Genomic DNA, 13,135 nt, shown 5'->3' on the forward strand with positions numbered 1-13,135 from the left:
GATATCTATTGGGTATTAATTACAATATCAAAATAATTCAGATCAGATCCAATATGTATTGGATTAGATTTTTAATCCATTTCACCATAGTGTTCCTGTTTTCATTTATTTTCTTTTACCAAATTTTAATGGTTCCCTTTATCATTCTTACAGTACGTCTCATTTCGAAATCCTGAAAATTAAGCCTCTATCCCAGTGAGAAAATGTTCGTTAACACTTTGAAAAGAGAAAAGAGAGAAAGTATAGTATTTATGTTTTTCATTTAGAAGAATATATAATAATTTTGTTTGAAAGTGGAGAAGATAGTAAATTAGGGATGTGGTTAGAAGTTTGATGGAGTGAAGACTCTATGTGATCTTGTAATACAAGAAGTGTTAGTGTCAGATCAGAAATGAGTTTTCAACGTTGACCCTCCGACTCTCAAGTCAGTTTATGTAAGTGAAGAATAGTTGAAAATTGTAACTATAGCATGTGAAATAATGAAGTTGTGCATGCCTCCGTTGTAAATGAGAATCCCTTTTATTGTGTCACTGTAGTATTTGTGTACGCATTTCAAAGTGTGTACATGTTTTTCAAAGTGCCCTAGGAAAAAACAAGTCTAAAAGTGATCCTGACATCTTTCATTAAGCGAGCATGCATATATCTGATGTGATAAGCTGGAAGTTTCTAAAGTACGACTTGCTTGCGGAACATGCTTTGTTGTCAATGGTACAAACCTCCAAAAGGGTACGAGGAGATATGTAGGTGGATCCCACTGTAAACCGATCGACGTCCACTCAGTTGAGGCGCCCCCCACTCAGTATTGCTGAACAGAGCAATCTCCCTCAGCTCGGCTTCTCCATTCAGCAGAGGGTCGCCTTTTACCTGGACAGGCATGCCGCTGGCTCGGCACGGACGGTGGCCAGGGAATGCACTGTTTGTTTGTTTCTTAGCCTTATGCTATCCGCTTAGCCTTGCCCGTCCATTCGGTCATGCCGCCCGTTCGACCATAACTGGCTCGCTCGGCCGACTTCGACGCCCTCCTTAACTTTGACCTCCAAGTCAATCGATCTTCCTTGCTTTGACCTATCTTTGGTGGGTGCCCCTCTTCATCGTCGTATCACAAGTTTTCCTCTTAAGTCTAATAGAAGAAGGTTGCAAGTCCGACTGACTGGATAGTTAGTATGGCCTGGAACGTTTTCTTCCCGATCGGGTGTCCTAGGGGTTTAGAGTTGTCACTCAGCTATTGTCGTTATTGTTCTTTCTGTTTGCTTTGGTGTCCCCGAGTTTAAAGTCGCGGCTCGACTGTGTCACTAAGCTATTTTGTTGAGAAGTTAACTTGCCTCCGGTCGGCCGTGCTGGGGTTTAGAGTCATCGTTCGACTATAATGTTCACTAGCACAAGGGTTAAAGTCGTCGCTTAGCTGTGATGTTTACCGGCACAAGGGTTTATAGCCGTCACTCGGTTGTGATGCTCACCGCACAAGAGTTTATAGTCGCCGCTCGACTGTGATGTTTACCGCCACAAGGGTTTATAGTCACCGCTCAGCTATAACGATCAATGCATAGGGGTTTATAGCCGCTACTCAGCTGTAACGATCAATGCACAGGGGTTTATAGTCGTCGCTCGGCTATAACGATCAATGCACAAGGGTTAATAGTGATCGCTCGACTATAACAATCAATGCACAGGGGTTTATAGTCGTCGTTCGTCTATAACAATCAATGCATGGGGGTTTATAGCCGTCGCTTGGTCGAGATGCGCCCCACTCGGTTGTGCTGAACAGAGTAATCTCCCTTCACTTAGCTTTTTGAAATCAGAGGGCTCCTCCCCCGAATGGACACGCCGCCCGCTAGGCAAGGATGGTGGTTGGGGGATTTACTGTCTGTTAATCTCGTAACCTTATGCTGACCACTTGGCCCTGCTCACCCATTCGGGTGTGTCGTCTGGTCGACCATAACTTAGCTGAAAGATTGACCTTGCTTGACCTATGGACCGCATCTCTTTACCTTAATTTTGACTTCCATGTCAGCTGATCTTCCTTACTTTGATCTATCTTTGGTGGGGCCCCTCTTATCACCGTATCACAAGTCTTCTCCTCAAGTCTAGTCGAAGGAGGCTGCAAGTCCGACTGACTGGACAGTTAGTATGCTTTGAAACTCTTCTTTCCGATCAGTTGTTCTAGGGTTTAAAGTCATCGCTCAACTATAATCCTCACTGCTCAAAGGTTTATAGCCGTCGCTCGACTATAATCCTCACTGCTCAAGAGTTTATAGTCGTCACTCGGCTGTGTCGTTCACTTTTCAAGGGTTTATAGTCGTCGCTCGGCTGAAACACGTAGGACACTTAGTTGTTTTCCTCTTTTTCTCGATTAGGTGTTTTAGGGTTTAGAGTCACCGCTCGGCTATGATATTTTTTACTCAAGGGTTTATAGTCGTCGCTCGGTTGTGATATTTCAAGGGTTTATAGCTGCCGCTCAGTTGTGATATTTTTTGTTCAAAGGTGTCACCACTTGACTGTGTAGTTCATTCTTCCCGCCTCCTACCGATTGTCAAGAAATTTTTTTTTCTCCGACCGAAGATGCTAGGATTTAGAGTCACCACTTGGCTGTGATAATCACTACACAAGGGTTTACGACCGCCGCTCGATTATGATGTTCACTACAAGGGTTTATAACCGTCGCTCTGCTCTGATATTCACTACAAGGGTTTATAGTTTTCACTCAGCTCTGATGTTCACTACAAGGGTTTATAGACGCCGCTTGGCTCTGATGTTCACTACAAGGGTTTATAGCCGTCGCTCAGCTCTGATGTTCACTACAAGGGTTTATAGCCACCACTCAACTCTATTGTGCGCTTTATCTAACTTGGAACTTCCTCTTAGTCACTCTTCCTATCGGCAATGTATACTCCAAGGTTGGTGCTGCTTAGATCTATCAAGGGCAACACTTAGCTATTTTCCAACTTCATTATGATCTTTGCCTCGGCCTCTCACCCCATGTAATGCCTTTTAATTACCTCTGATGTCACCCTAATTTCTCGAAAATCACTCAAATCCCCACTCATTAATGCAAAGTCTGCTTAGTCATGCTTTGTAATCATGCTCTCTCCTTCCTCATTAATGTCACATGTAATCGAATGTCACGCGTCGTCTTTCCCTGTCGCCAAATGTGTGATGTGGCAGGCGTCTGTTTAGGTCTGATGTGATGTTTGCATTTTTGAATTCAATGGTCATAATGAAACCTCGTTTTCCAAAATCTTTAATCGGATGGCTCAGGTCAATCGTCTGCAGGGTTTCTAAACCCTTAATTTTTTCTTTCACCCTATTACATTCCTCATCCTCATCTCCATCGTCTCCTTGCTCTCCTTTTTCTATTCGCCGTCGGTGATCTCTTCTTCTCTAATAAGTTCATTTTCTTTCTTCCTTCACTCTTCGATTTCCATCCTTTGTTCCATGGTCGTCTCTCCTTCCCCACCCTCGGCTGTCCCCGGGCTATGGTACACTTCCACCAAATCCAAGTTTAATGGTGATGAGATAGATCAAATGAAACTAACTTGTCATTTTTCTGATAATTATCAAATCATCATTCCTTCTACATACGATAGCTCTCATACGCCTCCAGACAGCTTTCTGCCCTTCTTCAAAGACTAGTTTTTTTACCAGTCTATGCTTTCCCATCCATCCCTTTTTTTAAAAGTTTGTAGGTATTTTCACATTCCACTACATCAATTAGTGTCTAATTCCTTTAGATTACTGTGTGGGGTTGTTTTCTTATTCCATCAATTCAGGATTCCCCTTGTACCCCGCATGTTTCACTACTTCTACTATCCTAAGCTTTCCAAGCTGGGCACTTTCCTTTTTCAACCCTGTGTGGGCGTTGTTTATTTCAACAAAATGTCCTTCTCCAATAAGCAATGGAAAGAGCATTACTTCTTTGTTTGTCTCCCCAACTGACCCGACTTTCCAACCGGATGGCAGATAGAGTTGTTAAAATCACCTCCGACCAGCAGATACTGAAGCCAGTCGGCTTACCTCCAAGCTACTGGGACTCTAGCCGATCAGAAGTATCACATATATGGGTTACTTTTGGAGGGCGTCTTGTATGTGTTTGGGCAAAACCCTATTCTAACGCAGCTGCCCCTCCTTCTAGGTACGTTATTTTTCTTCCTGTAGTATTTGAATCTAACTGATTTCTATCTTATTTTTGCAGATTAAATCATAAATCAAGTGTTGTTAAACAACAAGTGTAAGCTTGTCAATGCAAATATCAACGCTAAAGAAGTGGCTGAGTTGGAGTGTCGCGACCTGTTACCGATTGAGCATTCCAACATGCCGATCGGCAAAGCAGGTGGAAGTCGAGGGGAGGCTTGCGACACGACGACGAACAACAGCGAGCTATCGGCCGAGCGCCCCACTATGGTGCCAACCCTGGTCCCATCTGAGTCATGCACGTCGGGCAAGTCGTTGATCCAACGCCGGAAATGGCACCCAGCAGAGTCCTCTTCCCTCTCGACGACTTCGGCCTTGTAGGCCTATGCTCCAGCAATGACTTCCCGACCTCCTTCCGAGTGGAGGGAATCCTCCACTTCTGTGATTCCTGAGAAGGAGGCTATCATGCTGATTCCCCCTTCTTCTGACCTGACCTCTGTCAACGTTGCCGGCAGCAACAATACTCGTGGTGTCGATCGCCTATCTTCCTTTGCCGGTTAGCACAGCGGCCCCCATTTCCATCATTCGCTCCTTCGTAATGTCCAAATCCAAGGGTCCGACCATCTCAAAGCCTTCCAATTTGAGCGGCTGCAGGCATGTCAAGGCAATCCTCCATTTGTCGACTAACGAGTGGCACCATCCAGATGAGGCCCAGTCGTGCTCCCCACAGCATCAAATTACAATCCAATGCCCTTTAGTGTAGATCTGGGCAGATTCTAGGGCCCAAGCGACAACTGTCCTACCTGAGGAGCTCGCTAATGGTTTTGCCCAGAAATCAACTAGAGTAAGTTTAGCTGAATCTTTCCTTTACTATTCCAAATTGGGGTTGATTAGCTTCATTTGGTTGTAGTCTTGGGTAGAAAGTTTGGCTATGTACCAGTGGCTGGCCTTCCTCGAACATGAGAACTAGTAGCTTCGAGCGTCAGCCAGGCAACCGAACACCTCACGGGTAGGGGTGTAAACGAAACAAGTCGCTCGCAAGTTATTCAGGTCTCGACTAGAAAAAAGTTCGTTCAAGTTCGTTCGATTAAGTTAACGAGCTGAGCTCGAGCCTAATTTCAAGCTTGAAAATATTATCAAGTTGAGTTCGAGCTTAGCAGTATTTGGTTCATGAGCTCGTGAACATATTCGTTTAGAGGCTCGTATATATATATATATATATATATAGCTAATTATCTTAAATGATCTTTTTTTGAGCCGAACTTGAGCTATTTAATTTGATTATAAGCCAAGCTCGAGCTTAAGAACTAAAGCTCGAATCAAACTCGAGTCGAGCTTGAGCTTAGGGATAACTAGCCAAGCCCAAACTTGAGCCTCTACTGTTTAGTTCAGCTCGGCTCGTTTACAACTCTACCTATGGGTTTGAGTCGAGCAGCTAACCGCAGGGCTAACCCGGCTAAAAAAAACTTAGATACGAGCTCTGAGCAGCTTCTGGGGTCCGAGCGAGTGCTCACCATAGAGTGTAGGATCGAAAAGAATTTAGATATCTCCACAATAGAATGATATTGTCCACTTTGGGCCTAAGCCCTCATGGTTTTGCTCTTGGGCTCTATCCAAAAGGTCCCATGCCAATGGAGATATCTTTTCTCTTATAAATTCATGATCTTTCCCATGTGTTTTCAATATGAGACTATGTTTGGAACCTTGCAACCCTAACAATACCCCCTCAAACAAAGGACCACATGCTTCCCACGTCTGATCTTCGACCCACCAGGTATTCCTGCCCCTCGGTCCACCCGACCTACTAGGACTTCCTTGCCTAGTGTCTGGTTCTCTTGATCCGAACATAGAAGCCCCCACTTTCTTTGTTCGAGGTTAATATTGTACCACATGCTCAATCAGATCATAGCTCTTGTGCACAGTCGACGGTTAAACCTTCTGGCAGTCTGAGCTCTGATACTAATTGTAGGATCGAAAAGAATTTAGATATCTCCACAATGGTATGATATTGTTTATTTTGGGTCTAAGCCCTCATGGTTTTGCTCTTGGACTCTACCCAAAAGGTCTCATGCCAATGGAGATATCTTTTCTCTTATAAACTCATGATCTTTCCCATATGTTTTCAATGTGAGACTATGTTTGTAACCTTGCAACCCCAACATGGAGAAGAACAAGAATCATGATCAAGCCCTCTAGCTTGACCGACTAACCAAGCAGGCTCACCATTTTGAGTCGAAGATAAATTCTGCCAATGCCAAGACACTCTGAGCCATCGAAAATTTAGAGATCAAAAACAAGGAGGCTCGAGTCTTGGCAAAGAAACTCGAAGAGGCAGAAGCTTTGTTGGTGGCCAAATAGGTTAGCCAAACCGCGGAGTAGGCAACGAGTGAGCTCCATCTCGGGGAGCAAAAACGAATAATCAATGAGAAAGATGCCAAGCTGATTGTGCTGGCAGCCGGGTTGGAGGCGTCCCAGACTGAATTTAACAAGTTCAAGGAGGAGGAGCTTGATCAGCTGGAATCATTCCAAGTGAAGTACCTTTGCTCCCAAGATTTCAACAAAATGTTCACCAACCAGACCCTTCATCTCTTTGACTACGACATTGATGGAACTCTCCAGCAACTGAAGGATGACATCTATTTTTCCCCCGATTTGTCGAACAAAATTATAAAGAGGGAGAAGATTTCGGAATCACTCCCCGACAACATGCTCGACCACCTTGCATAGCTTTTTCTATAAGTTTATCAGCTGGTTCTGTTATATTCCCAAGGAACCCTATAACAAATCTAAGTATGAATCGATGAGCACCCGTTCGGTGCTTTTAAGTTCTCTGTTATGGAGCCTTGTGATCTCTTAGCTTATCCTTAGCATAGTAAACTTAGCTCCTTATATTTGTTTAGGTAATATGTCGAAAGAAAGTGGAGCTCAACCGAGCAGCCCATGCCTCTTGAGCACTTAGTGCAAGTGCCTCGCTTGCTTATTTCAAGGCCGAGTGGCGAGGGAGTCTGTGACACTTAGGCGCGAGGGCTTTGCCCGCTTATAACACGGCTGAATGACACATAAGTCTAGGACAAGCCCGGTCTAAAACTCGAGGCTATAACTTTAAGGCACGAGGGTTGTGCTCGCTTATAACACGGTCGAACAGCATGTGAGTCTTTGACACTTGGGTGTAAGGGCTTTACTTGCTTATAACACGACCGAATGACATGTGAGTCTAGGAAAAGCCCAGTCTAAAACTCGAGGGCTATAACTTTAAAGCGCGAGGGCTTTGCTCACTTATAACACGGTCAAATGGCACATGAGTCTTTGACACTTGGGCGTGAGGGCTTTGCTTATTTATAACAGGGCCGAACAACACGTAGTCTTTGACACTTGGACGCAAAGACTTTGCTCGCTTATAACACAAGAGAATGACACAGGAGTCTTTGACACTTAGGCACGAGGGTTTTACTCACTTATAACTTGATCGATCAGCTCAAGAGTATGGAGGTGTGACGACATCGCTCACTTATAACTCACCTGAACGGGTCAAGAGTCTTTGATGTTGGTCCCTTATTATCGAAAAGAGGGGGTGAATTGCCCTGCACCAAAAAAAAAAAGATAAAGTACCTTTCTCAACTCGATCGGGCTTTAAAACAATTACACACTTAGAGAAATATTACAGAATAAAAGAGAAGTATGAGACAATAAATTTACTTGGTTGGCAATCAAAAGATTGCTACTCCAAGGCAAATGAGCCCACTATGAAGGATCTCCTTCTTGAACGAAATATCATAGGCGGAGAAGCCTCATACACAAAAATTAAGCTCGTAAATGAAAAACAGAAAGAAAATTGAAGTACAAAGTGTGTTGTTCGAAAAGGAGGAGACCAGGGCTCTATTTATAGCTAACTAGTCGAAAACAACCATTTGTTGAAGTGGCACGGTCCGGGCGCCCGGACTCTCTCCGAGCACCCCTAGCGTGGCAACTTTTATCGTTTGACAGACGACTATATGACGGAGTTGGGATAAAACTTTATCTCGGCCCGAGCGCTGGGACCCTCTCTGGGCGCCCAAACCCTTGTTGATGTCGATCCACAACGTCGCGGAGTTAAGGCACCCTGGCTGGACTAAACTAGTCCGGGCACCCGGACCAGAGTCAACTCTATGTTGACTTTCTATCCGAGTTTTCCGCTCCAGCTCCACTCGCTTGGGTGATTTTGGCCATCCGAAATAGGGTTCACCCGAACCTATTTTCCGGCCTTCTCTAGCAACCTTCCGCTCCGGCTTCTCGTCCCTCGGAAACGCACCGCCCTTCCTTCTCATCTGCCAGTGTACTCTTCCGCAACGCCTCGTTCCTCGGACGCACCGAGCCCATCGACTCTCTCCTGTGACATCCTTCTCGTTAGCTGCGTATTTCACTCGTCTTCTTGTGCTCCTAAGTTCCTACACACTTAGACACAAGACATTAAAAAAACCTATGACTTGGTTGATCATATCAAAATTATCACGAGTTACTTATAATCTTTCCCTTTTTGATGTGAGCAACCCAAGTTAAGTTAGGGTAAACTAAAAAATAAATAACAGTGAAATAGCAAGTACTTAATATGCAATAATAATATTTAATAAAAAATTTACCCTCCCCCTAGACTTAATCTCTAATTCTCCCCCTTTGATCACATTAAAAATAGGAGAAATGTTGAAAAATAATTTCTAATTTAGCCTTTATGATATCTAAAATGTCAATTAAGTCCTTGATAATTTCTAAGTTGTTGAACATGTGAACATGCATAATTCTTCACATTTTCTATTTTTACTTTTAATTTTTTATTTTCAATTTTTATCTTGTCAAAATCTTCTAATCGACAAGATATTGCTAAGGTTATTTTTAATTCCTCATTTTCTTTTTAAATTTTCTATTTTTAATTTCTAATTTACAAGAATTTTTTACAGCATTTTTATAAATTTAAATAACTTATCAGGAAGTAGAGATCGTACCTAACTTACCTTGTTGATCTCATTATTTAATGCTCTCCTGTAGTGTTGCTTTCTTCTGACATTACTTCCCCTTCATTGATGCTCTCGATGCTCATCTTGGATGAGCTTGCTTCTTCATCTTCTTCGTGACTTGCCACCAACGCAAGTCCGACGTAGGCTTCAATTTCTGACTCTTACGTTTTGTCCCATGTCGCTTTTAGGTTCTTGTGCTTCTTCAGGGTTTATCTTTTTGTTCTTGTCCTTGTCCTTATCTTCGTTCTTTAGTTTTAAACAGTTGTCTTTGACGTGCCCTTCTTTATTGCAGTGATAACATCTCACTTCCCTATTGACTTTTCGATCTGGGCTCTCACTCCGGCTCCGCTCGCTTGGGTGATTTCGGCCATCCGGAATAGGGTTCACCTGAACTCATTTTCCAGCCTTCTCGAGTAACCTTCCGCTCTGACTTCTCGTCCCTTAGAACCGCCACGTGCTTCCTTCTCATCCACCAGTGTACTCTTCCATAGCGCCTCGTCCCTTGGGCACACCGAGCTCGTCAACTCTCTCTCGTGTTGTCCTTCTTGTTAGCTACGTCTTTTGCTCAACTTTCTGTACTCCTAAGTTTCTGCACACTTAGACACAGGGCATCAAAATATAACAGGATCTAACTTGACTTGGTTGATCACATCAAAATTACCACAAGATACTTATAATCTCCCCTTTTTTGATGTGAGTAACCCTAAATTAAATTAGGGTAACCCAAAGATAAATAGTAATAGAAATGGCAAGTACATATTTTGCATTTAAGAAAAAATATGTAAAAATTAATATACCCTCCCCTAGACTTAACCTCTTGTTTGTTAGGACCAAAAGTAGCTAGAGGGGGGGGGGGGGTGAATAGCTCGTCGCGTTCGCTCGGTGCTCGGCGTTGCTTGTTCCTTCAAAGATGTGCAGCGGAAATACAAAGAACAATCACACAACGCTAACACGGTTGGTTTACTTGGTATCCACCTCACAAGAGGTGACTAATCCAAGGATCCACACCAACACACACACCCTCCACTAAATAAAACTCTCCTTTATGGTAACTACCAAGGGCGGAGAAGCCCTACAAGACTCAATACAAGAAGAGAGGGAAAGGATACAAGAAATACAAGCTTACAAGCTTACAATGAGTATAAACCCTAACCCTAGCTTCTCTTCTTGGCTTTGATCCGCCTCTTGACTTGGAAAACTTCCAAGATCCTTCAAGAACTGGCGATCTGAGCTTTATGAGTGCTGTGGAGGAGCTGGCGAGAAATCTGGAGTGAATCGGAGAAGAGATGCCGAAGGAAATGAACGTCTGCGGCCTTTATCGACGCCAACGGTCGGATCCCGATCGATTCGAATGTTCCCAATCGATCGGGGAGGCTTTGGATCGATCCACGGATCGATCCAGAGCGCCTCTGTGCTCTGGAAATCCACGGATCGATCCAGCGCTTATCGCGCGAAGCAGCCGCGTCCCAATCGATCCACTGATCGATTGGAACATCTGGATCGATCCACGGATCGATCCAGAGGCTCTCTGTTCGCTTAGGAGAAGCCTGGATCGATCCACTGATCGATCCAGCTCCTGGATCGATCCACTGATCGATCCAACACTTGGTTTTTGCCCAAAACCAAGTTCCAAGCCTCTCAAACCAACATCCGGTCAACCTTGACCTGTTGGTACATCATGCCTAGCATCTGGTCACTCCTTTGACCTGCTAGGACTTCCCACCAAGTGTCTGGTCAATCCCTTTGACCCACTTAGACTTTTCTATTCATGCCAAGTATCTGGTCACTCCCTTGACCTACTTGGACTTCCCAACACCAGATGTCCGATCATCCTTGATCCATCTGGATTTTCCCTTGCCTGGCTTCACTCACCAGGACTTTCACCTAGCTTCACTCACTAGGGTTTTCCATCTGCCTAGCTTCACTCACTAGGGCTTTCACCTGGCTTCACTCACCAGGACTTTCACCTAGCCTTTCACCTACTAGGACTTCCCATCACCAGATGTCCGATCATCCTTGATCCATCTGGATTTTCCCTTGCCTGGCTTCACTCACCAGGACTTTCACCTAGCTTCACTCACTAGGGTTTTCACCTGGCTTCACTCACCAGGACTTTCGCCTAGCTTCACTTACTAGGGCTTTCACCTGGCTTCACTCACCAGGACTTTCACCTAACTTCACTCACTAGGATTTTCCTTCTGCCTGGCTTCACTCACCAGGACTTTCACCTGGCTTCACTCACCAGGGTTTTCCTTCTGCCTGGCTTCACTCACCAGGACTTTCACCTAGCTTCACTCACTAGGGTTTTCACCTGGTTTCACTCACCAGGACTTCCCTATCAAGTATCCGGTCAACCTTGACCTACTTGACTCTTCTTCAATCAATTTCTTATTGTCAAACATCTAAACTCAAACCAAGACTCAGCTTGGTCACCCAGGTCAACCTTGACCTGAGGGATGTTGCACCAACAATCTCCCCCTTTTTGATATTTGACAATACCACAATAACACTTACAATACCACATGTAAGTTAGGCTAATCCTATAGCCTCAATCTTCATGCCACTAGGTAATGAACATATAAATTAAGCTCTTCATTCTCCCCCTACGAGGGCACACTCCCTCTAGGTAATGAAAGCCTAACTTACACCCATTCATAGGTCCTTTCATTCTCCCCCTATTGGCACACATCAACCCATCTTTGGGCACACATCAACCCATGCCCCAATTTTGGGTACACATCAACAAATCCATTTGTTGACGACTCTCCCCCTGAAGAGTTACTCATCATTGTTCACAACATCACTCGTTGTGATCAACACGATAATGAAGGTCCCATACCCTTCATTTATCCTTAACTTCTCCCTCAATATAGACAAATACCCAACCTTGAGCATTATCTAACCACTTGAGCTCCCACTTGAAATAATGAGGATATCCACTCCCCATTTCAAGTTCAAAAGCTCATACATGAGCATTTCTTTAAAGAAGATTAACCACCTTCCAAGGTTCATGAAAAGTAATTTTTCATGTCTTTAAAGAGTCCCTCCCCCTAAAGACATGGTGGTGACTTCTGTCATTGCACCAACAATGACTTGGAATCCCTAAAACCTTTAGGAAACCCAAATTTAGAAGTTTTGAGGTTCAAATACTCAAAATTTGAAACAAACCTCAACCTAAACTTCAATGAAGCCTTCCTTAACCAATCCATCCTTGTTTTCACATGAAAACACCCTTTGTATGTATACAAATATATTTTAGGGGTTTGGAATGGTTACCTAGACTCAAAGAGGTTCAAAGATGCTGAAATCAAGCCTTCCCAGCCAAAATCAGCAACTTGGATCGATTGGAGTTGGGTTCCAATCGATTGAACCTTTCTGAATCGATCCACTGATCGATTCAGACTACCTGGATCGATCGGCTGATCGATCCAGCGAGCTTCTGCTCGCGGGAGACTTGCCTTCTGAATCGATCCACGGATCGATTCGGGCACTCCAATCGATCCATGGATCGATCGGAGCTCTGATAGTTGCTGAAATTCCATTTCAGTCAACTTCAGAAACCCCTAGAAAATTCTACAAAAATCCAAAAATCATGAAATTTCGTGTAGACATTATTTAGGGCATATACTATCAAAGAAAAATAGTTTTCTATGAAAATACATCATATTTTCAAAGATTGACACAAACTTGAAAACTTGCAAAAACTTTAGTGTTTTTCTTCAAGTTTATGTCTAACTATTCAATGGTGATTACTATCAAAAGATAGCCTTCACCAAGGTTTTCCAAAAACATTTTAAAAATATTTTCAAAATCAATATTCCATCACATTCCTTGGGCTTAATGCACATGACTTGTACATTAGCTTTCCCAATGATGGGAAAACACATAACTATGTGTTTTGATGAACCTAAAACTCAAAAGAATGCACTAAATCAACATCTTGAGTTTTGTTCATCTTCCTAACATCTCACTTGTATCTATTGTGGACAAAACACATACAAGTCATCTTAGAGGTCTTT

The sequence above is a fragment of the Zingiber officinale genome, chromosome 6A, assembly GCF_018446385.1.
Source record: "Zingiber officinale cultivar Zhangliang chromosome 6A, Zo_v1.1, whole genome shotgun sequence".
Classification (NCBI taxonomy): Eukaryota; Viridiplantae; Streptophyta; class Magnoliopsida; order Zingiberales; family Zingiberaceae; genus Zingiber; species Zingiber officinale.